The sequence below is a fragment of the Canis lupus genome, chromosome 23 (assembly GCF_011100685.1).
Source record: "Canis lupus familiaris isolate Mischka breed German Shepherd chromosome 23, alternate assembly UU_Cfam_GSD_1.0, whole genome shotgun sequence".
NCBI lineage: Eukaryota > Metazoa > Chordata > Mammalia > Carnivora > Canidae > Canis > Canis lupus.
In genome coordinates, this window is record NC_049244.1 from 15,554,724 (window position 1) to 15,579,265 (window position 24,542).

Sequence of the window (24,542 nt, forward strand, 5' to 3'; positions counted from 1 at the left end):
AATCAGGAGGTTAAATAACATATTAGGTCAACAAAGTATCGTTCTTTTTACACCTTATAAAGTGTAGCATAGAGGACAGCAAATGACCAGCAAATATATTTCCAATGTCATCTATCTCCTGCAGGACTGCTGGAGCCCTTAATATGTTAATGGGCCCTATGAATCTCCAGTGGTACACTATTTTCCATAGGGTTTCCTAAACTACTTCTACCATAAAATCCTTTATTTGGTTACATTTTATGTATTTCCAAAGAGCATATTTTAAAAGTGCTGGAATTTTAAACCTGGCTTCTTCCCAATGAAATCTCCCTCAATGTGGAATAAAAGCAGTGGGTTTAACTAACTTATCTGATGAATAGCTACCTTATCTCTCATTTAACCGGACCAAGTCAAGCCCTTGGAAATGCAGTTCATTAGGTTGTTCTAATAGATATGGATTTGATCTTTCTTTCACTCCTTAAGAGCCAACTGGTCACATTCTAGAGAATGCAAAACACCTAGGCATCACTGAACTGATGGATTTTCTATTTTCTCTCTTGTCTAAGGAAATATTTCCAAAGTATTGCTTAATATATACTTAAGAAGGTGAAACCAGAGAAGGCACAAAGATACATACATGTCATCATGGCTTTCAAAACAGCATTTTTCTTCCAAAGTAAAAAAAACAAACAAAAAAAAAAAAAAAAAAAAAAAAAACAGGGAAGTTCATATAAATATCTATACACATAGTGAAGTATACATTCAGGCACGATGATACAGATTTGCAGTGTTCAAAAAAGATTAATTCATAAAAAGGGATTTTTACTGACTAGGATAGATTTTATATCCCATATTAGACTGAATAAATCATGAGTATTTTTTTCTAAATGGGCTGCCCTTCACTTATATGATAGTAACTCTTATCCATGAACAAGGATATATGCCATGAGGCAGGTTTTCAGTTATAGGGAAGGCTTTATTTTGATTCACCCACATTCTCATCCCTACATCTTATCAAGAGTAAGCATTTGCAAGGCTGCTGTTTACATTTTGATATTAGGTCTATTGCGTTGAAGCAATTGGCCCATGGTAAATTTGAACCAATAACTTCATTTTATTTAACATAAGATTTTTATTGGTTGAGTGAGTCAGCCATATACATGAATATAACCTCACTACACACACACACACACACACACACATACACACACATTTCTATACATATAAATAGATTTTTTAATAGCATGGGTATATTTGTATTCTAATATGGCCACAAGTTCAAAACTTGCCCACAAATCTGAGACAGTATCAAAGGAAAAAGAGGGGTACAATAGATTTATATTCAAGTCAATATATTTTTTTCTTTCTTCAAAATATAAAAGTACTGAGATGGGGGCAAATAGATGATTCCTTCTTTCAAAGAGCTTATTGTATTTCTTTTTCCACTTTACTAATTATAAAATTGTCTCTGTTTTAGGCAGTTTCTTTCTTTCTTACCTTCTCCCCACCTTGCTTCCCATTCATTCATTCATTCATTCACTTCTCAATATTGTTTGAACACCTTTCAGGTACTGTACCCGGAGGAATGTACTGTAGTGATATTAACCTCAGGCCAGAAAAAAAAAATTAGAAAACAGTGGAAATTAATCTGATTCAGAAAAGATTACAGCAGCCAGTATAAGTGAGAGGACCCAAACAACTACTCTAGGACAAAGAGATATGTTGAAGTTTACTAAATGTTTTCAGTATTCCACTAAAACTTCTTAAAATGTAACTCCTATAACTCAGCAAACTACGTACATCTTAAGAACCAAATCTAGGCTGCTTTTTTTTTTTTTTTGCACTGACAAGCTAAAAAAAGGTTTTGTAAAAAAAAATGTTTACAAAACATTTTTTTTAATGTTGGGAAAAAATTAAAAGAATGATAATATTTTGTGATATGAAAATGATATGAATTCAAATACCACCATCACTGATACTAAAGTTTTATTGGAATGCCACTATGTCCATTCACTTACATACTGTCTATGGCTACTTTCATGCTCTAACAGCAGAGTTGAGTAGTGGTTAGCAGAGACCTGATGGCCCACAAAGACTAAAATTTTTACTATCGGGCCCTTTAAAGAAAAGATTTATCAACCTCAGGTATAACTGACCTGAGAAAAGCATTATGTGTTAACACTGTAACTTCAAATTCTGTACTGTTAAAAACAACCAATAAGAGTTTTCCATTTATCTACCACCATATAAAATAGGTCAGAAAAAGAGATGCTGTATCTAAGTCTCCATGCAAGTATATGTGAAGAAGGAATAAAGGCAGCATAGTCATCTATGATTTTGTAGTATGACTCCAGGGTATAAGAATAAAAATATATCCAAGAATCATTAGATAATCCATCTATCCACTCAGGTCAACATTACTTTGATCCTACTAAAATACTAAGTGTGGGATACATGACCAAGTTTGGATAGAACAAAGAGAGAAATAAAAGAAATGTAGACAGCTAGAAACAAAATGGAAAAAGACAAAAGAAATCAGGGTAATTCAGTGACAAGAAAAGAAAGCCAAGGACTTTCTACTTCATTTACTACTGGACTTTCAACTATAGTTGAAGGCATTAAGCTTATGTATTAGGTAGACTTTTCTGATGAAGTGTATTGTTCACCATGGATTCCAGTTACCTAGAAAGACAATTGGTTCTTCAAGTCTGCAGGTCCTGGAAAAAACAAAAAAGACATTTATCCTTTAGAAAAAAAAATTGACTTGGAGCACCTGGCTGGTTCAGTTGGAGGAGTAAGAAACTCTTGATCTTGAGGCTATGAATTTGAGCCCCACAATGGGTATAGAGATTACTTAGATGAATAAATAAAAACTTGTAAAAAATTCACTTAAGTAAATAAGCTATATTAAGTGACCTCTTGAATGCTTGGACTTCTGATTATTCTAAGACTATGTCTGCAAATCTAAAAACATTAATAATTTGCATTAGCAGTTGGGAGAAGGCAGAGTGATGAGCACACACATGAAGATAACTGTGTGGGACAGTCATTTCTACAAAATGGGGGTGGGATGGGGTAAAAGCTTCCCTAAGTAACTTTGCTGCATGAGCTCTAAACAACTTAGATCAAGATTCTTCTTGCCAGAAGCAGTGCTTTCCAAGCAGTACTGATATTTTTGGCCTTGATTTATACCGATCAACAAGCATATGTCTGTAGGGATTAAATTAATTAGAGGAGATTTGCTGGATAATGTTCAAAGACAATAAAATTCCTCAAGGTTTATAGGCCATACAAGTTGGAGCACAAAATGGTACACCTTGGGCGAGGATTAAGATAAACTAATTTTGCACCCAAAGAATTGTCATTTTCTATCCTCACGCAAAAGGGAGACTTTGCTTCAACACGTTTCTAATTGGAGAAATAGGTTAATGCCTATAGAGCTATATGTGTTGGGAAATAAATCCTGAAAGAATAAACTGAGGAAAATGGATTACATGAAGAAGCATGAAATGCAAAAGGCAAGTAGCCTCTTTAAAAAACAGTTTCCAAATGTCCAAAGGAAAGGAAGAGAAGATTAAGCTTGTTATTTATCATTTTTTACATTCTAAAATAGGAGAATGGTTTCACTTAATTATGCCATAGGATAAATTTCCAGATGAAGAGGGCTATTAAGTCTTGAGTAAATTATTTCAAAAGCTGTAGACTCTTTGAAAATAGGGTTATCTATAACTAGATGGCTACATGGGAATTGAGCCCTTACATATCAGGCAAGAGACAGAGAGACTAAGATTTCTTCTAATCCCAGACAAACTTCTAGCAGATGAAACCGATGGCTACCTGTGCTTTACTACTTACAGGCTAGTCAAGTCCAATCGACATGAAGACTCTTCAAGCTCCTGTTCCTCTCCCATTAGAATCAATCAGGGAAGGGTCTCCGAATTTGAATTTCTACCAAGTTCTTGGGTGATGCTCCTTCTGCTGGTCCAGGGACCACACTAAAAGAATCACTGGTCTATAGCCATCTCTGTTGCCTTTTCACACAACATAGAGGGAAGGCACCAAAGACTCAATTCACTAACTTAACTACTTAGTCTGCCATCTCTAAACATGAACATTTTTACATTATGCTTAATCAGCACCTTCTATAAGACATATCTAATTAGCTAGAGCCCCCAATTTGTCCAAATTCTGAGAAACAAAATTACAGGGAGAAAAATATTTATTTGGCCAAGGACTAAAAGCTAAGATTCTATGTAGGTCCCCCAACTCTTGGTGCCACAAATTCAATGAAAAAACAAACAAATAAAGCTATTTCAGATTGCAGCTGCATTTCCGAGCCTTCCACAGGCAATGCAAAGAAAGGCAGAGATATAATGACACAATTTAGGAAGCTTGATTCTGAGATTATAATTTTGAGAATGTGAAATGCAACAAGCTCATCAAGACCCTGAACGTACCAAAACATTATGCCAACATGTAGCTATTTCAAATACTATTTTCCCTAGAGTTCAGATATACCCAGTGAGAAATATCCCTAATTTTATTTTATGTTAATAATTATTTACAACATTGTTAAACCTGTACAAAGTATCATCTCTAAGAATGATTCCTTTATCCAGTCAATATCTGAGGACTAGTTAAGAAGCATAGTCTTATACCAAAGATACATCTTAAAAGCAGTTTTAGTTAATTGTGTATACATCAGCTGAATCATTTTACATATAGTAAGGGTCTTATGCAAAGGAAACATATAATAAGCCATTTAATTAAGCTAAATAATTTTAAGCTAAATAATTTAAGCCTTTTTTTTTAAATTTTTTTTTAATTTAAGCCTTTATTTAACCTTGGTAACTTTAGGTTTGATGTAGCAAACAGCATACAAGAAATTGAGACACAATAATTTTATGCTCTTTGGTGAAATCAACCTTTACTTTCATGAAATTTGATCCCTTCTTGTTTATATCATTTATATGGAGTGGGGTAAGAAAAGACCCATAAAGGGAAGGGGGTAGGAAAGAGATGGGAAATGAAGGGAGGGAGTAAGGGAAAGAAAGACTCATTTTTCTCTTTAAATAGGAGGTGATTTTAAACTCTATGCTCTGAGATTGCTTTGTGAACATTAGCATAAATAACTAGACAACCTGAGAAATTCAGAAAAAGGAGCTAAGGCTGGGAAACATGCACAATATCTATAGTGCTCCACATGCACAACCAACTAGTTCTCATTCCACGAATTTTTGCCAGCTACAGGGGAGAGGGAAATTTTAAAACTTAAATGAATTATGTTATATTGATATTTTCAAAGTATTTGACTTCAAGTTCTTGTAGACGTATGAATATTAATACGTTGTGACCAAAATGCTGAGCCCATTTGTAAAACATATTTAAATGGTTATATACTTTCCAAGGGTATTAAGAATTACCAAGAACTGTTAAAGAGCATAACTTGGTCTGAGTTTCCCTAAATTCTGTAATTGTACAGCACATCAATTTCAAAAGCTTGGATACCCACAGAAGTGCAATAACTCTGTTAACTAGAGAGTAGACATCTCACATAAAGTGAAAACAGACTGGCAGATAGTAACACATGTCCCGGTTGTGAAATGCAGTTGAGTTTAGAGCTCCATCTGTTCCTAGACTTGAAAAGTCTGGGGTTTTCTCAAAACCACCACAAAAGATTTGTGTGTTGTACCAACAGAATACAGACATTTTATAAGCACTAGGCCAAATAATCATTTATAAATAAATCCCTATCTTTATAACCCTCAAAATTGAAAACACTCAGTAAGAATGTGCCAACCTTGAACAAAATACCACTGACCCCTCATATATTGTCACTATTTCTCTTTCTAGATGTATCATTCATCTCATGAAAATAGAGTAATAAGCAAATAGCCAGTTTTCCCAGTCTGCAAAGATATTTTCAGGACTTTGCCCTTGAAAAAGGTAGCTTCCTCACCAAAATAATTTCAATCGTTTTCTCACAAGAAAACTTCATGGCAAACATCAGTGATCTAACATCAGGCGAGTTTTCCTCCTTGATAATAAATACGTTAGTTTGGAGCAGGCTCACAAAGAATCCAGACAGCTCTGATCTGGCCCTATTCCAGAAGCGAAGTGTCTAGTGTCAGAGGAAAACCATCAGATGTCTTTCAGATGTGTACTTCTATCTACCCCTACTGTCTGCAGCTTGAAACAGAAGTGGTGACCATTAAAGACCTGTCTTTTGGGCATTGGTGTAAAACATCTTTGCTAACCACAATGTACAGTCAACTGTGAACATCATGTATTTATTGAGGAAGGATCTTTTGAAAACGTATGGCATATGTCAGGTTAGATACCAGAAAATTAACAAGACTTACAGGCTACTTTTTGTCAGGACTCATAGCCAAAATTAGAGCATTAGTGTACAGCTCCAGTTTCTTGGAATTCATATGTAATTTGGAATTTATATGTATTCCCTAGGATATCTGAAGATGTAAGTTGGGTGCTGGACTAGCAGCTTCTTTTGTACAAGTTACATGTGTTAGGCCTCAGCCAAAGCCCCAGCATGGGGCATTTGGCCAGCTTCCCCTTATATGCAGTAAACTTACTTAAGGAAAAAATAATGGTGCTTCCACTAAAATACCTTAAATGCCACTCTGGAAGTAACAGGAATTAACTTAATGCTTAGAGGGAGTGTGCACATGACATATTCTAAAGCACAAAGAGAGAACAACATTTAGTAAGGGACCTTCGATGGTTTTGCTGGTGTAGATCCTGAAGACAGACTCAATGTCACAAAAAGTGGATGAGGCTGAGAAGGAGACACAGTCCCTTGGAAGCTAGAATTATAGAAATTGAGAATAATATAAATAGGAGGAAAGGCAACTCAAAAGCAAAGTTAGAAACAAGAGAAGGGACATAAGCATAACTGAGACTCCGTTACTTCTGGATATCTAGAAATCAAATGCAGAAATATTCGTCATAACACAGGTGATTGCAGGGCCAGGGTGGTAGGCATCCTGTAAGAAGAATCTGTTGGCAAAGAGTAAAGAAAAACGAAGTGGTGGGGCCTCTGGCCAACTCTAGAGAGACAGAGATTCTCATGCCATTTTTCCCAACATATCTGACATATACTCTAGCAGCTAAATTTACCTACCATTTTGTGTTCTATAATGGGCACTGGGGTAACTGAATGAAGTTAGGAAGACTAGTACACAGCAGCAGGCAGGGCTGAGTAGAGTTACCAACCTTCAGAATAAAGCCTTGGAACAGTTCACAGTAAATTAGGTCATTTATTTATCAGCTGAGAGTATGGCTGTGGAAAATGGGACATTCATTCATTCATTTTAAAGATTTATTTATTTGAGAGAGAGAGAGAGAGAGAGAGAGAATATGCCTGTGGGGGGAGGGGGAGGGGTAGAGGGAGAGAAAGTCCCAAGTGGATCCCCTGCTGAGTGTGGAGTCCACGATGGGGCTCAGTGTCATGACCCTAAGATCATGACCTGAGCCAAAACCAAGAGTCAGACACCTTACTGACTGTGCCACCTAGGGTCCCCCAAAACAGGACATTTAAAACAAAACAGAAATATGCCTATTTGCTGTGGGACATTGCATGTAAGTTCATGGCGCTTCCCATCTTAACTATTGTGAAACAATTATACTGTCAATGTCTTGGTATTTTTTGTCAGAATGTGAGCAACTCCAAGTGATGCATTAGAATATAAGTTGAGAGAGAAAGAGAAAGCAAGCCAAGGAAATGTTTTTGTTTTTCAATGATCATGAGAAACGAAGGTTCAGATTTGCTTGTGTAGGCGAACAGACTGCCCATAGCCTTAATATCACATATGGAAATCCCAAGTTCTGGCATGCATGCATGATGGACTAGACTCTGGAAAAATCTCATGCCAGGGAGAACTGTGGATTGTCAGCCATTCATGCCGAGCTTGGAATGTTAGTGTCCCGTTAAAGTTTCCAAGGCTTTTCCCCTAAGAAACTTTACAGGCACCCTGGGCAAGCCTTGACCAGAGCCTCAGGATTCAGAAGACATTCAGAAAATGAAGGCTGCTAAAGAGGGAAGCTAGAAGTAAAAACATGGAGAAAGAAAATGGGGGAGGAAAGGGATTATATAAAGCTGTTTGGAAATAATATTGAACAGTCTCCTTAAAAACAGAGGACAGAGTGAGAGAAACAGACAAGAGAGGAATGTAGAAACTCTAAACACACAGCTGCAGCAGAAGAGCAAATGAGGAAGATCATGAACTGTGGAATGAGATGCCATGCAGTGGAGTCCTTGGTGTACACTTTCTAAAAGAAGTTCTCCACACCTTCTACTCCAAGAAGAAAAGTCCTTTAATTCATGGAGGAAGAATGGGAGGGAGAGACGAAGGGGAAGACCTACAGTAATTCACGGTTAGGGCCTCTGCTTCCCTCTCCTCACCCCACTCTGATGGTTTTGGGTTTCTTCCCAGCACCTAGTGCAGAGGAAATAAACAAAAATGCAGGAATCTTGTTTAAGCACTTTTCCAGAGTTCAAGCAATCCACAAGTCACTCAACATCTGCTCATGCCCCAAAGTCTAAAGTGAGACATAAATGGAAGAGCAAGAACACAAGAGAAGAAAGCCAAAACCAAAACTTCCTCCTTGCTTCTCTATTTCAAGTACCATTTGGTTTGCACATTCTTCATAACCTAAGGCCACACCAAGGGAATGAACTGATAATCCTAGCACAGGGCAGCACCTCTCCCAGCATCCAGATTCTCCTGGGCTTCACTCCCAGAATACACAGCAACAAGGTTCCCACACACACGTGGGACTAAGAGAAAGAGGAGAGAGATGATCTTACATGTTGCTCATCAGGGGTTACCCGTACTGCCTGAAGCAAGAGCTCCCGAGCTGGATCTGACATTGAAACTGGTTTCTGAAGATGTTTTCTGGTTGCTGTACAGTGGAGGAGTAGTGCTGCTCCTGTCCCCTCGCTCTGACTTCAAAGCCTGCCTATTTGTGACATTAGCAAGTGCTGAGATGAAAGCAGCGAGGAAATCAGTCTTCAGTCAGTGGACTGGGGCTGGCAGTTATATGTGTCGCTTTTATCCTGAATGAGGAGACTACAGAGAAAGATACAAATGATTTATTGTACACTGAGCCAGACAATCCTGACTTTGAAAGAACGGGGGGAAAAAAGCCCAACAAGTGTACGTTTCTCTCCTCTCAGAAGGTTCTATTTTGATGAAATGGAGAGATTCCACCAGATTCCTCACATGTTTGATATATATATATATATATATCATTATATATATAAAATGTATAATAGGAGAACTTTTGGCTACAGTTTCTATTGCATAAAAAGATATAAAATTGTATTTCCCAATGCCAAAGAAGTGCTGTGTTGACCTTCAGCATGTTTTAGCTTATTAGTTCTCAAACCCTGTTAGATAGCATGAAATTTAATTTTTTGTCCCATCATGGGAACTGGGAAGAATTAAGATCCTAACCATGACCTCACATTCCATGAAAAATAAACTACTGAACCAAGTGTATGTATTAGCCAGCTCTATTTTAGTTGCAAATGACTGAAAATCCCAAATCTAACTGAAGTTGAAAAGAGAAATTATTGTCTCTTGTAAATGTAAAGTTCAAGAGGAGTTCTAATTTCAGGCATAGTTTGATCCAGGGTATCAAGGGAGTGACACAAGCTGGTTTATCTCTCTCCATCTCTCAACTCAGTTCACTAAAGTCCATCACCATATTGGCTTCTCTATTGAGCAACCTCATAATGCCAAGATAGCTACCAGTAGCTTCAGAATTTTATCTTTATAAGCCTAAATCCAAAGGAAAAAAAAAAAAGTGAATTCTTAGAAGAAGCTCCAGAAAATTCTAGGTATCACTCTGATTGGATTGACCTGGGTGACATCACCCCTGAACTAATCACTGAGGTTACGGCAGTCCTCTGAACAGGAAGGCCTGAATTACAAGTCCCCTTCTTTGAGGTCCACGTCAACCTCATACATTGAAAGCTGAAGTTATTCAGGGAGAAATTTTGCTAATTCTACCCCCAAAATAGTATACGGAATCTGGACAGGCACAATCAAAGATACACATTAAGGCACAGAGAATATTTTAGAGGTTCATTGCTAATATTTGAATGGTATTTCTCTCCTAGTACTCAAAGACAAATAGTTGGTAACAGATTCCAACCTCAGGGTAGAATAAAGTTTAAAATTGGTAAAATTTTACTTTTCTATAGATTTGTATTAGAGAAATACCTATTATTTTATTTTCTTGACTGAATACCCCTATCCAATTTGTTAACATTAAGAATGTTGTTCAATACCTGTAATACTGATTTGTCAATGTGCTGTCCTTCTCCCACCAACTGGGCCAATGTCAAATAAAACGATGTAACCCACAGTCACTATTCTCCTTGACTCATTCTGTAGTAGTCACCAATTACCAAGTTCCTACCATGTATTAGATCTGTGCTAAGTATTTTCAACACAAAATCTCTAACCTTCAAACCAACAGACTATGTTCCCTGTCCAAAGCAATAACAGATGATAAATGGTGGAACCACATTTTGAACCAAAACTGGTCAAAAGGCCCTCTTGGGTTTTTCTCTTGTACTAAGCTGCTTTGCACTTACTGAACTTGATTCTGTCAAGTACGTCTTCTTTTGTACTTTGAGTTTAAACTTGTTCCCACTTTACGAGTATCAATCTTTCAGATATCCAGTTTGTTACTGCTGAAGCTCTGCTGTTTGGGGCTGCCTTCTGTAACAGTTCTGGTGCAACTTAATTCTGGTGCTTTCCAACATTATGAGTATGAATGGATAATTACACTTTGTTACTGATTCTATTACAGTCAAGTTAGATTAGTTATCCATTTCTGAATGCAACATGTGCCTTTTCAGTTCCATTCCTTTTTCATAGTGCTCACTGGAAAATCTTTCCAAATATTACAACTATGAAGAGTACATCCATCTACATATATAAAAATCGTACCACTAAAGGTTTACTTTAATACATTGCTATGGTCTTTGGGAAGATAATTTTGCAATATACATCAAGATTCTTGACCATAAACATATCCTTTGACCCAACAAACCCATTTCTTGGGATTAATCTTAAGAAAATAAAGATGTATGCATGAGGCTAAATTAATAAACAAACAAGCACATACACACATATTGTAGCATTATTTTTAACAGTGAAAGAATTAGAAACATCTGAATTTTCAACATCATAGGAGATTGCTTAGTAACATATTAATGTACATGTCATTGACAATCACAATGTACAGGTGACAAAATAGTATGTACAGATTGATTTAATTTTAGAAGATATGGTGATTGGCCCTTCCAGATTTACTCATGATCCTCTCTACCCTGCTCTCTGCCCCAGGAAACTGGGGCACTATTCAGTAGGCACTTCTGATCTCCGCTTTCAGTTGGGTTCAGACAATGGGAAGCCCCAGCACAATATCTGAGACAAGGAGGAGAGAAGGAGATTAGGGTATTTATTCTCTTTTCTCTCCTTGTGAATTACTTGAGCTGGCTAAGTCTCTTCAATGAAGGACAGTGCTTCTCTCAAGGTAGAAGGTTTTTTCTCTACTCTCTCCTTCCAGATTCCAATAATCACAGCCTCCCCTTATCCCTTCATCAACAGGCCTGGGGTTAGTAACAGCTCCTTTACTATTACTAGCCCTAGGTTACTGCACCACTCCTGTGCTTCCCCTATGTTTACCCACGCATATAATCTGACTATGCCATCTGTTTCCCACCAGGATCTTGACTAACATAACACAAATATAAACACAGTCACTCATAAAAGGGGAAAGAAATCTTACAATATACCACAAAAAACCAACAATGGATATCTCACTAGGTGGTAGTATTAAGAATAATTTTGATTTTTTCTCCTTATGTGTTTCTGTACTTTCCAAATTTATATAATCAATATATAATATTTCTCAGAGTTCGAAATAACCACAAGTATTATGTTCTTACAAATCTAACTTATGGCAAATGTCAGCTCTTCAGTAAATTTTCCCCTGATCACATATGCACTAAACTTGCCACTCTCTAAACTGAATTTTTCCTCCATTTATTTTCTATGCTATCTACACAACACTCATAATTTCCTGGCAGTGAGGCTCTCTTTAAAAGTATATGCATTTATTTATACCAGCCTTACTCAATGAGGGATTTAAGAGAGCACAATTTGTATATAGCAATTCTCTTCTCTGAGATTAAAATCTCAAAATCTTGGGAGGGCAGGGGCCATGCTTTATGCTCTCTCTATTCCCTACTGTACCTATTACACAGTAGACAATCAATAAACATGGATAGAATAAATGAAATCTATAGAAGAGATTTAAAATCTCATTTCTGTCATTTCAACTTCCTTCCTATCAACTCTCCTCTATAAGCAATAAAAATGAATCATTTGAATTCAATTTCTCTACAGATCCATCTTCTAGTGAAAGTGCAAATCAGGATTGAAATAGCTTGAGGCAAGCAGTCTGAGGGACTTGGGAAAAACAGAGGGTTGGGAAAAGCCACTATGAAAGTACAATAATGAGTTCTTGGATAATCAAGAGGTGGCTAGGTTTTATGACTTAAACTTTCTCACTAATAACAATTCTTGAGATTTTAGTTTCAGACCTCTAAAATATATCATCGGAGGAAAAAATCTGAATAGCAGTATTTGGATTAGTTGGGTCATAATTATTCATTGTGGAAAATGAACCAGCCTTACAGAAGATCAAATTGTGACCTGATTCCAAGCACCATTTCTTACTTGCTATTTCTATTTTTTTCAACCTCCTACTATAAACAGAGTCAGTGAGTCTAATTAAGTATTTGAATAGTCACCAAATGCAATGTTCTAAGTTCAATTTCAGCAACTGTTGAGAAATACACTCCTGAGAGAGTAAAATGATACTCTCCGACCCTACAGGGGTGGCTGGCCAAAGTGACAGAAAAAGTTACCACCATTATTCTGGAAGAATCCTTGCTGTGGTCTTTACTTCTGAAAATCCTAACCCTATTGGGTATCTCACCACTTCCATGGTGGTTGCAAGTAAATGAGAAACAGATATTGACACAAGTTGAGATATGCCCCAAACATAAACCTGGTATTCTAAGCCCCTAAGACACCAGGAGAAGGAGCTCTGTGTCTCCTTTTTCAGGGGTTCTGAGTAGTACCTCCAGTAGAGCAAGTAAAGCACAGTGGAGACAGTATCTCTGGCTTATTTTCATGGGCTTTGACAGTAAAAAGGGGAAGGGGGACAACTGTCTGCTACCTCCCCCAAGAAGTTCTGGATCTTGCTGTCTCATAAAAATTTATTTTATTACAATCTGGATTCACATACTGCTGGTCTCACCCTTTGCCTATAATACGATTGCCTTTCAATGTTTCCCAGACCACATGTTGTTCAGCCACCCAATATGTACTCCCATGTGGTTCTTATTATTAAAATAACATTATCAAGAGGGAGTTCCAGGACCAATGACAAGAACTGAACATGTCCAGATGCCACCAATACCTCTGATTCATTATCTTGAGTCTAGTGGCATTCCTACCTTGCCCCAGTTATCCTGTCTGTTTTCACACAATATCTATTCTAAAATCAGTGATTTAAAGAACACATTTCATCTCTATCAACTGAATACACAATGTGCATTTTTCTCTGTAAACCATTTACTAAATACATTCACTGTACTCGGCTTTTAACTGACAAATTCTCTATTCTAATACAATAAATATCCTTCCTGTTATACATTACTAGCAATGGTTTGTCACTTTTCAGAGTCGGAATACCCCAATATATAATTCTCCACTGCCCCCCTCAGGCATGTAGAATTCTCAAGTTTCTCATTATTAAAATCTGCACTCAGGAATTTGATCGACTAATTCACATTGAAGTATAATAGTTTATACTTTTTTCTAGATTTTTCTATTCTAAAATATAGAATGTTTAAATTAAGAGGACATATCTCTAAAGACAGATTTCAGGTAGTGATGGCAGGTGTTGAGTTTTTGGGGTGGGGGTGTTTTCAGAAGAATTAACTTCATAGAGTTTTCCCTGACCCTGATATGTACATTCATAAAGGTCCCATGTCAGGTTGCTCTGCATAAGAATAATAGCAGTCATAGTACATCAATAACAGTTTCTGCTATTACTCATACTACTATTTATTAAGTGCCTTTTCAGAATTGGGAAATGAATTTTAAAATTTAAAACTGCAATACTATGAAATTGCCCATTATTCTCATTTTATGGTAAAGAAACATAATTTGGTCAAAACCACCCAACTAACTAAAAGCAGAGCTGGGATTTCAACTCATGGCTATACTCATGGTCTTAGCCATTATGGTCTGCTTTTTGGTTTTGGTGATCTCAAATAAATTGAACTTGTAAGATATTTACTGGAGACTCATTTTTGACTGGAGACTCATTTTTGCCTTTAAAATTTGTTTTTCTCAGTACTATCTGGTCAATATCATGAGGGGAAGGTGATCAACTGTATTTGAACCTCTCAAGGTTTTCAGTAACCTCATTGTTGATCTGGTCATTTCTATACTTCATGGAAAGCCTACTTGTGATAAATTTTTCTATTAAAGTTATTTATTTTTCCTCCCCAGCCTTCCCAACTAATGAAAAATATATATATATTCTGAAGGGAGAATTAAAGCTTGCATTAATCCAACTTGATTACTAATCAAAAAGAAAGAAGGAAAAATGAATTGATAAGATAAAATTTGTCTGTTCTAAGTTGATGATGCTATGGGAAGAGGGGTGCCTTCAAACAATACTGGGAAGGATATAAATTGATAAAAGTTTTCTGTAGAACAACTGAATAATATGACCCAGGTATTCCACTTTTTTGAACTTGCTTTTTTGTTTTTGTTTTAAGATTGATTGATTGATTAGAGAAAGAGAGAAAGAACTTGCACATGTGAGCTGGGGGAGAGACAGAAGGAGAGAATCTTCAAGCAGACTCCCTGCTGAGTGCTGAGCCTGATGTGGGGCTCAATCTCACAACCCATGAGATCATGACCTAAACCAAAAACATGAGTCTGAGACTTTACTGAGACACCCACGGGCCCCTGAACTTGTTTTAATTAAATAATCAGAAACACATCTAATAATTCATGAGGATATCTGTCATTGTATTGGGGGGAGGAGAAAATAACCTAAATATATAATAATGGGGGATAGCTAAACAAATTTGGTACATTTATATGACAGAGTAATATGCAGTAACTAGAATGTTTTCAAATAATTCTTAAGGAAATGAAAATTTGCTAAAAATAGAATAGTAAGTGGGAAAAACAGATATAAACCATATGCTTTAAACACATGTAAATTTCTGAAAATATTCTGAAAATAACAGTTATTACACCAACAGATTCATTGTTGTTAGAGCTAAGTAATGGGATTGTGGATCATGTGTTGCTGCTTTGTTATGCATTTTTTTAACTTCCCTCATGTTTTGAACAAATATATATTACTTAGAATAATTTTGGGGTTCCTGGGTGGGTCAGTAGGTTCAGCAGTGTGCCTTCGGCTCAGGTCATGATCTTAGGATCCTGGGATCGAGCCCCTGCTAAGGATGGAGTCTGCTTTTCACTCTGCCCTTCTCACCACTCATGATCATGCTATTTCTCTCTCTCTCTCTCTCATAAGGTTTTTTTTAATCTTTAAAAACAGAAGAAAAATAATTTATAAAATAAAACTCAAAATAGAACGTTTTGCTTATATAAAATAAGAATGATATGTCCTCTTTTTATTTTTGGCCAATTTCGATATTTCATTATTTGAGGTTGATTCCTTTCAACAGATTATTTATGTTTTTTTTTTCAACAGATTATTTATGTTTTAAGATGTAGTTGCGATATTTCAATTCTGGCCCCCCACAGACTCACACCAAACTTCTCTATGTATTATTAGCTACTGACAAAAAGATATAGAAAAATTAGTACAGTATAATTAAACCATTCAAGGTCAATTCTATGAGCCTGGAATACATAATGTAAATGAATGCAAGTGTCACTCATCACTTTCTTGTTACAAATTTCCTCTAGCAAAATGCAATGTGATGATTAAATTGTATGGAATGGTGACCAGGGTGTGGTTAGTATTCTTTAAAATTGTTGGCAAAAATACCAGAGAGAAGAAACAATAAGAGGGGGGAATCATTATTACACAATAAAGGAACTATTTCATATCTGCCTTGCTTCATATAAGGATGTAAAGATGATATAAAGATTTAATATTGCAAAGGAAAGGGAAAGTGGTAAATCTTAGGAATTCAGGTCTAATCAATCAGGAATAACCATGTATGATCTACAGGCCCCACGAATCCAAGCACAGTTTCTTAAAAATAAATAGATATCTAGTTCCGTACCTAGAAATAGTAAAAAGGGAACATTTATAACTCATGAATTGATGGTAAAGTATACACTCACCAAAGATGGTATACAGTCACTTGTTCACCTGATTATTTGATTCAGTTGAGAATTTACTGAGTCGCTGATATGTGCGACATCCAAATTAAGGTTCTAATCTAAATTGATCTCTAATTTATAGTAACCAATGTATGACTGGTGGTGTCCCTCGGATGCTCACTGACAATGAGATTGCTGAACCACACTACATATCCATGGAATCAGAACTTCTTGGGGTAGGGCCAAAAAATAAAAATTGTTACCAAGCTCCTTGGGTGATTCCTATGATCATTATTTTTTAAAATAATACATTCCTTTTTCTTCTACAGACACAATTTGTTCATGAAACATAGTAAGCAGCAATGGGAAAATGTAGTTTACAATATATCAAAGGAATAGACCCATAGTTGCTAGCAAAAGTGAAGCAATTAAGGATATTTAATACCATGATTTTAGTGCTTTTTGTCAATTTAACTTTATTACAATAGTGTATTTTAGAATAAACAACTACAAAATGTTACCTATGGGCTGTAAGGAAGATCATGAATCATTAACCTTGGTTTAAACTAGAACTAGATTTGTTAGATCAATGGCTGACTCAGAATACAACTAAAATAAAAATGTTTATGTGTGTTAGTATGAAGGAAATTATATATTTTGAAGCCTAATTTCTGGAGTTACAATTTGTTAAGCCATGGGAAGAAGTATGACTTCTCCAGAAAATGAAATAGGTAATGCTACATTTAATTTCTGGGTAGATAGCCTGCAGGTTCTGAAAAGCAAGTAATCAATATTTAGTTTGGAAAACTAAGAGGAACTATAATTTATTGAGAATTTACCATGTGAAAATTGGTAAAGTAAGAACCTTATTAAATTATCCCAATCACCTACAAAATCTAAGAGGATAGATAATATCAGTACATTATCCCCACTTAAAAGATGAGTAAATAAAGGCATATGGAGATTAAATATTTTTAAGGCCACAAATCAATAGTCTACAGCTTATATACAAGCTATTGTTTAAAAACAACAAAAAAAGAGTTTGTAAGGAAGCAAAAACCAACAACAAAAATGTCATAGCTTAGTAAATTAAAGAACAACAGTGAAAATAATTTAAAAATCATACTAAAAGATATAATACCCAAGGCTTTTACTTGTATACCATTGATCAAGGATCACAGAACCATAGAGGACTAATGAAGAAAGAAAACTTCATTTTGTCCAACTGTGTCTACTGTAAATGAGGCATCTGAGGTCCCAAGAACTAAAGTGACTGGTGACAGGTAAGCTCTGAATGCAGATGCTCAAACACTCATGAATAGAGTGGCCCACCTCACCCTCCATTTCATGGGTCCTGGAGTTCTTCCTTCAAATCAGTGTGTTACTCAGATGAGCTTTACAGTCAGCACATTGGAAAGCAGATACGTTTTTAATCTAATATATAATTTTCCTACTATAAAACCACAGTGGGTAACATTTGAAATGTGAAGTATATAAAAAGGACCCATTTATTTGGTTTGCCATTTTTGGAATCCAAGCTAAACTCATGTTCCCTTCATCCCTTCCTCTCAAGTTCTTACTTCTGTATGTTATCATCATGGCCATCATTATTATCTTTACATTTCTCATTTGATAGTTCAATTTCTCATTTGATACTTCAACCTCACAAACTTTACCTGTCATCCAACTCTCTTCCGTGTTCTCCGTTTGGAGTAATAGACTTGAACTCCCAGTCCATTAATGCTACCCTTAAACTGTAACAGCTTGGATTAGCTACTTAACTATTTGAATCTAAGTTTCTCCACTTTGAAAAATGAACATAGTAATGTCTAGTTCATAAAGTTGTTGTGGGAATTAAACCTAGGTTAAAATATCTTACTTTATTGACTAGTACAACAGGTGTTCAAAATATAAATGACTTCCCCTTCTTTCATCTGAATGTTTAAATTTAGCAGCTGCCATCATTCTGCTATGATGCTATTCTGTTACCATCTTCCCCTCTTCTCCCACTTGCCCTTTTCTCTTGCCTCAGAAAACCTCTTCTTCAGTTTTGACTTTCTAAATTTCACATTTGAGTGTTTTCTGTGTTCTCTGGGTCTTTAAAGAGGAAAAAAGACAGAGAAGTAATGAAAGTGAGCAATTTAGCTGTCAATGAGTTTTTCTCATTTTTTCCCTTTTGTTTCAATCCTCTTTTCCATTGTTGCTTAAGATAAATCCTGTTTATTCTGTTCTCATAATGCATGTTGCTATCTGAGGTATCCATTCAAAAGAGGGAATGCTTTTTCACTGGCAGTAATCTACAGAAACATCTGTTAGGATAACTTACTCTAGTCATGTTATTGACAGGAGATTGCCACCCAGAGATGATTGAAAATAAGTTAATTTTTTTTTAAAGCCTCAACTTTTGTTGTTTTTCAGTCATGCTCCACAGAAGTACTTAATTTTCCAAGGCCCTTCTTTCTTAAAATAATCAGCTCCCCAAACCTTTGGAATATAACTCATTTTAAAATTCACACTGTTGAGCTATAGGGATGAAAGAAAGATCTTAGGGCTTGAAAAGAGAGAAAAACATGTGCAAAAGGCAGGGGGTAGGTCATGGAACCACGTATAAAAGAGAAAAAATTATAGAAGTACAAGAGTGCAGAGTCAGGGGCTGAAGTTTTAAAAATAAATTTTACCCTCTATAAAATAACATGCTGCTCCAAGGGAAGAGAGCTGTGTCTCTGATATCATTGATATCATGGAGATACAATTTATATTCAGCTCTTGAACTCATAATTCTAGGTAGAATTTCAGCTGTATTAACCCATAGCCAGAAACATGGTTCTAAATAGCATTTATAAAATGTGTAGTTGGCCTCAAGGATATGAATACCCAACAATAACAAAAAAGTACTTTTCATTTCATAGTCTTGGAATCCTCACTTCAGAGTGGATTGGTCCAAGAGAAAACATTCTTAAACATTGAATTAGAGTCTTTTTAATGATATGTATATAAATATTCATTTAAGTCAAATGAACTTTCTTGGCAGACTTACTGAAAACCTGATTGTCCCAGGCCTGCAGCTGGCCAGGAATCTGTGGGAGCAGGGTCAGGGAGGCATGCCTTCCTTCCTGTCTGCCAGCTCTTGTCTGCAGCTGAGCAGGACAGGAGGGCTTTGAAGGGAGGGAGGTTTGTGATGAGAAGGGTGACTTGGAGGTTTCTCAAAGATCAGGTGCATGAATGCAGCTAAAATTGTTTCTCTTCTTCACTGTCATTTGCCTCAAAATGGCTCATAGTTTTCAGAGAAAGTTCAATAATCTTTTTCCCTCACTAATTTGTTAACTTAAGATATTTACTAGGCACCTACTGGAAAAAAAAAACACACACACAACAAAGCAAAACAAGGCAGATTAGGTCCTTTACAACATATAGCTTATATTCCATTCATTCTACTTTATTGAGCACTTCCAATAAGCCATAAGCTAGGCAAGGCCTAGGTACTATGGATTTAAAGATGGAACAAGAGAGCCCTATTGCCAAAAAGTGCATTGTTGGGTTCATTCAGCAGCCTTGCATGCAAATAACTCTGTGGTGAGATAAATGCTAGGAGTTGTCTGTACAAAGTGCTTCCTAATTATCTAGATAATGAAAACATTGCCAGTATCCCTCCCACATTTCTAATATCTTAAAGAAAAACTGCATCTGTTAGGTCTCAGTCAGCTGCTAAATTTACGAGCTAGGGAAAACAGATACTCTGGTAAACTAAAACCAGTAATTTTAAACAGAGAAAGCATTAGATGGCATTATATTGGGACTGCATATCTAAATTTTCTGTTCTCTATTCTGATGGAATATGTTTTAAAATGCATATAATACATGCTCACCCCAAGGGTTTCATCAAAAAGTATTATTTTCCAATGCTGGTTTAAATAATGAAAAGGTTTATGGGAATGAAATGTTAAGGTAATAAGACTTAGATATTAGATGTCACCTACTGATCTCCATTAAATTGTTTTGTGCAGGATACATGAATCTGCTGTAAAATTGCTAAAGCAGATCACAAGAATATTAGGTCAAATATGGTCAATGGTAGGTCTCTTAGTTTATGAAACATAAGTACTTAGCAAAATTAAAGTAATAAAACTGATTAAAATAAAAGTTATATAAATGAAGCTTTTTACATTATTTAGGTTGAGTTTTCCTAAATGCCAGCCCCTTCTCTAAAATAAATGCTAATATCAAGGATGTAAAAAGAAACTTTTTTTTGCCTTACTGTTGCTTTATACAGCCCTATGCTCTGTATTTCTTAGACCTTCAGTACTGCCTATTACACCTCAATAGGCAGTATGCAAATCCAGAATTGACCTTTATAGAGACGATCCCATTCAAAACTAATAAAAAACCCTGAAGTTTTAATAATATTTGCTATACTTACTATGGAAGAGAAGCCAGTTATAGTTTTCCATCAGTTCTAGGGTGCCATTGATTGCAGCATGCACCACTATTTTATATATTATATGAAAGAATTGAAAAGTTGTCAATTAAAAATAGCACAGGTTTTATTATCACTTAGAATCTTTATTTGATACTTGTTGAAAAACATCTATTAGATTTACGAAGAAATAGAATTTTAACTCTACCACTCTTGTGTAAACATAAAATATATATAAATATTTTATATATCAATCATAACACATATATCAAACATATATATGTGAAATAAAAGTATTCATAACATTCTATCATATTCCGAATCTGAATTTTTTGTATCACTTTTCACCTCAGATGTCACTATCCATGTTTCTGTATAGATTTCATTCTCTAAACTGACAAGATGGTTACTGATGCAGGTTTTCTTAAGAGGATATTCCATTAGTGTCTCTGAGCTGCCTGTCCAAGCTTCTAATACCGAGTCTGCCAGTCTTGAAGTTGACTTTTTCTAAATCTTTAAAAAATTTTTTTAATTTAAATTCAATTAGCATATAATGTATTATTGGTTTCAAAGGTAGAGGTCAGTGATTCATCAGTCTTATGTAACCCAGCGCTCATTACATCATGTGCCCTCCTTCCCATCCATCACTCAGTAACCCCGCTCCCCCTACTCCTCTCCCCTCCAGCAATCCTAAGTTTGTTTCCTATGACTGAGAATCTCTTATGGTTTATCTCCCTCTCTGATATCATCTTATTTTATTTTTTCCTCTCTTCCCCTATGATCTTCTGTTTGTTTCTTAAATTCTACATATGAGTGAAATCTTATGATAACTGTCTTTCTCTGATTGACTTATTTCATTCAGCATAATACCCTTTAGTTCCATCCACATTATTGCAAATGGCAAGATTTCATATTTCTTTTTGATGGCTGAGTAGTAGTCCATTGTGTGTGTGTGTGTGTGTGTATATATATATATTACATCTGCTTAATCTCTTTCTAAATCTTAACAGAATGGGTTAATGGAAGGTTTTAAGGTAATAAGCAGAATTCAGATACTCAATTAGTCTTCCTCAGTGTGTATAGAATCAAATACTGAGAGTTGAAGTAGTATAGATATGCCAGCATAGATCCCAACCAAATCTGCTCATGAGCAGGCAATGACCTATTATGCTGAGACATAGCCTGACAAAAAGAGATTGTGAGATGTCATGATTTGTAAGGCTCATTGCAATTTCAGAAAGGTTAGAACGTGAAGACATGCACCCTAGAAATAAAGTGAAATAAAGCAACCCCCAAATTAAGCTATTCAGGATAGCACATTTCTCTGACATTCTTATGATTCATATATTAACATATATACTATATAATAATAGTGTTTACATATTAAACTATATATCAATCATAACACAATAATGTATCACCAGATACTTCATATAATGTTAGCAAAACTGATTTCTAGGCTTTATTATGGACAAAAAGAGCAAAAATGGTGTCCTCTCTAAGGGATCAAAAGAGTAATTACCAATAATATAAAGAATATTTAGCTTGAGCAAAGTATACCTATGTAGTATTAAAGGTGCACAAAATAGGGCAGCCTGGGTGGCTCGGAGGTTTAGCACCGCCTTCAGCCCAGGACGTGATCCCAGGGTGTGATCCTGGAGACCGGGGACCGAGTCCCACGTCAGGCTTCCTGCATGGAGCCTTCTTCTCCCTCTGCCTGTGTCTCTGTCTCTCTCTCTCTCTGTGTGTCTCTCATGAATAAATAAATAAAATCTTTAAAAAATAAATGAATAAAGGTGCACAAAATAGAAGCTAGGAAAAAAGGAAAGACTCTCTTCCCCATCCTTGACCTATAAAAACATTGAAAATGTGCAATTGGGAAGAGCCAATAAAAATAGAATAAGTAAAGGCTTCAGGATGGAGAAAAGGTTTTGCTGCATTTTTTTGCAAAATTCCTATGAAAAAGACATTTCCCTTCTGTTAAACTTTCTACAAAGAAATGCTGGATTCTGAAAAATACCATACAGAATTTTTAAAAGGAAGAATATCCATGTGGAGTAACAGGGCAATTTAAATGATACACAGATTGGTAGTATGTTGTCCAAAATGAGCTTACACTAGGGACTTGTCCTGTGTTTAGACTTCAAGGCACATACTAGATATGGACAAGAAGTATTCTACTAAGTTTCTCTGCCCATTAGCAATACTATTCTGACATATGTACTAAGTAGATCATAGAGTACAGAGGTTTTTCACCTATTTAAAGCCTCTAAACTATCTCAAGGGCAGCATCTTTACCACCTTTAAATTTCTACATCACTGATAATACATGCCACGTAATTAACACTTAATGATATAGTCCATCATATTAATTTTGCAGGACCATAATGGGTATGTGCAAGAATAAATGAAGGATGAGGTCAGAAAGATGAATTTAAATTGGGAGCCCTGTTATCAGTTCTCCTGATAAATGTTAGTGAACGTGCCTAATTAATAACCCAAATCCTCATTAGAAATTCACTCAAGTGTTTTTTGAACTGATAGGGATTTTGTGGATCTTCGATTTTGCTTCAGTAAACAGTGCTGTAGTATTTCATAAGATTTTCAAACATGTAAATGTAAGGAATCTAACAAGTAAATGTAGTTGATAAATGTGATGGCATGTGGAAATGCAGATATAATTTAATATATGAAAATATATTAAATTTCCTTAAGTCAATATTAGTAATACTATATGTGATGTTATTTATGTAATATAGAACATATAGTCATATCTTTTCATCTACATACCGATATCCATCTATTCGTCTCCCTGTCTTTATCAATCTATATGGTAAATCATGAAGTGGTACAAATGGTTCTACATGGTTTGACTTCATCCCTGCCTACTTCTTCAAGCATATGACTGCTTCTTCTTGTACCCTAGGCTCCAGCCATAGAGCAGTCTAGAACTATCTGCCTACAGATCTTGAAGCCATTATTTGTACTACTGTCTCTTTGAACACCTTCTTGACAGCTGCCAAGCACCTTATCATGCTTCATACATCATTTATCCCATTACCAGTTGTAAAAGGAAGCCACTGTAGTCAGTGCTTTACACTGGGCCATCGGTGACGTGAGAGCTATAATGTGAGAAAAAATTTTCAACTGCATTTGTTCCAGACATTAAAGTGGTTACTGCAGTTGAAAACAAAACTGACCATGACTATAATAAAATTTTGAATGTATTTTCTGAAAACTGGGGCTACAGATTTAACATTCTGATATGCATATTTCACTTTAGCACAAGATCCTCATGACAACAGATTAAGCAAAAATTCTTAAATAGTTTCTCATATTTCTCTTCCAGGCCAATAATTCATAGTGAAAAATATATTATGAAAAATAAAGAAGGTGTTAAAGAAAAATTTTAGACTCCTCAAGATTATTATTGATGCGATTACTGTTTTAAATAAAATCACTAAAATATTTAATTGAGAAAACTATCTTCAAGACTGCTAAAGTAGTTATTACAAACTACTATGACAGAAATAAACTTTTCTTTCCTGAAATGTGTTATTTGGTAATTTATTTTTAACAAATCCTGCATGTGTCTACAGAAGAAAGCTCCTGCTCTGAATTAAAATTAATTTTAAGTTTACTCAAAGAACAAATCTGGGATATAATATTTAATAGAGTTAGCCTCAATGGAACGTAAATTCCATTTAAGTGGTTAC

At 35.6% G+C, this 24,542-nt stretch overlaps 1 protein-coding gene across 14 annotated transcripts in view; it reads right to left on the reverse strand.

Moving 5' to 3' along the window:
- The window catches only part of RBMS3 (RNA binding motif single stranded interacting protein 3), a 1,328,331-nt gene that overhangs the window by 848,942 nt on the left and 454,847 nt on the right, over nucleotides 1–24,542 (reverse strand). For 3 of the 14 annotated variants that reach the window (XM_038570639.1, XM_038570640.1, XM_038570641.1), the window contains one exon: nucleotides 20,830–20,895. The exons of the other annotated variants lie outside the window; for them this stretch is intronic. The gene's annotated coding sequence lies outside the window, so the exon portion shown is untranslated. The remainder of the gene's footprint in view (nucleotides 1–20,829; nucleotides 20,896–24,542) is intronic. 14 annotated transcript variants of the gene reach the window in all.